This window comes from Tachyglossus aculeatus, chromosome 1 (assembly GCF_015852505.1).
Source record: "Tachyglossus aculeatus isolate mTacAcu1 chromosome 1, mTacAcu1.pri, whole genome shotgun sequence".
In the NCBI taxonomy this organism is placed as follows: domain Eukaryota; kingdom Metazoa; phylum Chordata; class Mammalia; order Monotremata; family Tachyglossidae; genus Tachyglossus; species Tachyglossus aculeatus.
Window position 1 is genome coordinate 123,891,609 of NC_052066.1, and position 4,165 is coordinate 123,895,773.

A 4,165-nucleotide genomic window follows, 5' to 3' on the forward strand; every position below is an offset into this window, starting at 1 on the left:
GGACACATCTCTCCCAGAACACCTCACCTCCGTCTACAATCGTTCTGGTAATGCATCCGTAGAATTTTCTTGGTAAAAATCCAGAAGTGGTTTACCCCTGCCTCCTTCCATGCAGTAAACTTGAGTCCCGCTCTCGACTCTCTCCTACGTCGCTGCTGCCCAGCACCGGTGAGTTTTAACTTGTAGCAAATTGCCTTCCACTCACTAGTCACCGGCCAAGCAAGGAATGGAATGGATATCATCATCATCAATCGTATTTATTGAGCGCTTACTATGTGCAGAGCACTGTACTAAGCGCTTGGGAAGTACAAATTGGCAACACATAGAGACAGTCCTTACCCAACAGTGGGCTCACAGTCTAAAAGGGGGAGACAGAGAACAAAACCAAATGGATATGCCTCTGCTTAACTCACCCTCCCATAGTCGAGGCTGATAGAGTACTAAAAACTCCCCAGGTGCAACCCTGAGGGGATAGAGCTTATATCTTGTGTAATTCTCTGGATGTCATTGTGATTCTTTAGGGGGCAGGAAGAGATAATAATAATAATGATGGCATTTGTTCATTCATTCATTCAATCAATTGTATTTATTGAGAGCTTACTGTGTGCAGAGCACTGTACTAAGCACTGGGGAGGATACAAGGTGACAACCTGATCACCTTGTAACCTCCCCAGCGCTTAGAACAGTGCTTTGCACATAGTAAGCGCTTAATAAATGCCATTATTATTATTATTACTATCAGATTGTCCCACGTGGGGCTCACGGTCTTCATTCCCATTTTACAGATGAGGGAACTGAGACACAGAGAAGTTAAGTGACTTGCCCAAAGTCCACAGCTGACAATTGGCAGAGCCAGGATTTGAACCCATTGACCTCTCATTCTACAAGTTTGGTTTTGTTGTCTGTTTCCCCTTGTTGGGTAGGGACTGTCTCTATATGTTGCCAACTTGTACTTCCCAAGCACTTAGTACAGTGCTCTGCACACAGTAAGCACCCAATAAATACAATTGAATGAATGAATGACTCCCAATCCCTTGTTCTTTCCAGTGAGCCACGCTGCTTCTCTGATCAATCAATCAATCAATCAATCATATTTATTGAGCGCTTACTGTGTGCAGAGCACTGTATTAAGCGCTTGAGAAGTACAAGTTGGCAACATATAGAGACAGTCCCTACCCAACAGTGGCCTCACAGTCTAAAAGGGGGAGACAGAGAACAAAACCAAACATACTAACAAAATAAAATAAATAGAATAGATATGTACAAGTAAAATAAATAAATAAACAGAGTAATAAATATGTACAATGATCTATCTGATCTATCTGAAGGGGCGTAAGGTAAAGAACACTCTCTTGTCATGTCATTAAACATGGTGGACTTGGAGAAATATGACAACAAGCAAATGACTAGACTCCTGATTGACTGATCCAATCAATCAATCGGACAATGGTATTTAATGAGTACTTACAGCGTGCAGAGTACTGTACTATGCACTTAGGAGAATACAATACGACAGAGTTGGTAGACACATGACCACAAGGAGCTAAACAGTCTTCAGTGGGGAAACAGACCTTAAAATAAATTACAAAAATGTACGTGAGTGCTGGGAGGTACAGCCTGGAGTGACTATCAAGGGCTTAAAGGGCACAGATCCAAGTACATCGGCAACATGGAAGGGAAAGGGGGTAGGGGGAGATGGGAGATAGGTCAGGGACGATTTCTTAGAGGAGATATGATTTTTAGTAGGACTTTGAAGTTGGGGAGACCGATGGTCTATCGTAAATGAAAGCGGAGAGAGTTCCAGGCCGAAGGGAGAACATGGGCCGGAGGCCAGAAGCGAGGTAGGCAAAATGGAGATACAGTGAATAGGTTGGCATCAGAGTAGTCAAGTGCGCGGCCTGGGCTGTAGTAGGAAATCAGCAAGACAAGATAGGGCAAGGTGGTTGAGTACTTTAAAGCCGATGGTAAGGAATTTGATGCGGAGGTGGCTGAGTAACCACTGGAGGTTCTTGAGGAGTGGGGAGATGTGGAATGAACATTTTTTTTAGAAAAACGATAGGGTCAGCAGAGTGAAATATGGAGTGGGGAGAAACGGGAGGCAGGGAGGTCAGCAAGGAGGCTGATGCAGTAATCAAGGCAGGATGTGATAATCGCTCAGATCAACAGAGCAGCGATTTGGATAGAGGAAAGGGCAGATTTTAGAGATGTTTTGAAGGTAGAACTGACAGAATTTAGTGACAGATTGAATCATGTGGGTTGAGTGAGGGAGATGAGTAAAGGATAATACCAAGGTTATAGGCTTGTGAGCTGGGGAGGAGGGAGGTGTTTTCTATAGTGAAGGAGAAGACAGGGGAGGAGAGAGTTTGGGTGAGATGATGAGGAGTCCTATTTTGGATCTTCTCAACTTGTTTTTTAGGCATTTAATGCAGCAGCAATAATCCACTTGACACGTGGGCTCAGATTGGGTAACTAAACACAGTGCTGGCAAAAATAGAACAATCAACTTCAAGAATTGACACAATAAAGAAAGTAGTAATGAGTTATTGTCAGGGTTTCCTTATTACTAATTATAATAACTGTGGTATACATTCCCTGCCCTCAATGAGCTCGCAATCCAGAGGGGGTGACAGACATAAATGAATAAATGAATAAATAAATTCCACATATATAAATATGTGTAGGTCTGTTTGTCCCATGCCCCCCCACCTTACCACAGATAGACTCTCTCTCTGTCTCTATCTCCCCCTCTCTCTTTCCTTGTCTTTTTCTTTCTTCACCTACACACGTGGACCATGGCTCTGCTTCTTTAAAGCCATGCCCCCTATGGATTTTAGAAAAATGGTTGTTTTATTCTTTAGGCTAGAGAGAACCAAAACACCCCTTTTCCCTAGATTGAGGATGATGCCAGCCCCACCCTCTCTCCAGAATTCTGGGAGGATTGCAAGGGCATCCTCCTGTTGGTGCATAAAAAATCTGTTTACGAGGACACTTTCCTAAAAGATTGGTTTTAATGTTTCTATATCAGTCAATTTTGGGGGTTTATAATCAATTTGTATATTCAAATTAGCAAATAGGTCATTGAGTCATATTTCCCAGCTCAAAGAGGGTGTGAAAGTGAAAAAGCACAGCAGAACAAGAAAGATCACACTTGAGCAAATTCTGCTCAATTTCAGGGATGAATGAATTTAAGATCCCAGTGTTTGAAAATGAACAAACGTTTTCAGCCCACTGGGTAGGGTAAGTGAATGATTTTGAATAGTGCTCAGTGATCCTGATCAGAGACCAGCTTAGCCCTGAACAAATGTTATTGAATGATTCCCAACTATCCTCCCAAGGGAGGCGAGAGGGAGAAGAAGCCCTCACATTAATATCATCATCAACAACATCTACTGAGTAGCTCCTGTAAGCAAAGCACTATACTAGGGCCTTGGGAATGTGCAAAAAAAAAAAAAAAAAAAAAAAAGATGTGATCCTTACCCAAAAAGGAGGGAATATCCAGGATCATTCAGTGATGCGGGGCACCCAACAAATCTACCAGTGTGGGACCATTACTTTCATTCATTCATTCAATCGTATTTATTGAGTGCTTACTGTGTGCACTGTACTAAGCGCTTGGGAAGTACAAGTTGGCAACATATAGAGATGGTCCCTACCCAACAGTGGGCTCACAGTCTATTATTACTTCTAATAATAATAATAATTGTGGTAGTTGTTAAGTGCTGACTGTGTGTCAGGCACTGCACCAAGCACTGGAGTGGATACCAAGCAAATTGAGTTGGACACAGTTCCTGTCCCACATGGGGCTCACAGCCTCAATCCCCATTTTACAAATGAGGGAACTGATGCACACAGGAGTGAAGTGACTTGCCCAAGGTCACCCAGCGGACAAGTTGGGAGCCAGGATTAGAACCTAGGACCTTTAGACACCTAGGCCCACATTCTATTCACTACATCAGGCTGGTTCTAGGATCAGCTAAGGCACCAGAAATGTCAACAGGTGGGCTCCTTAAATGACCTACCCCAGATTGAGCCTGTGAGCTATTCTTGCAGATCCCACATTGATATAATTCTGACCAATCAATCAATCAATCAATCGCATTTATTGAGCGCTTACTGTGTGCAGAGCACTGTACTAAGCGCTTGGGAAGTACAACATATAGAGACA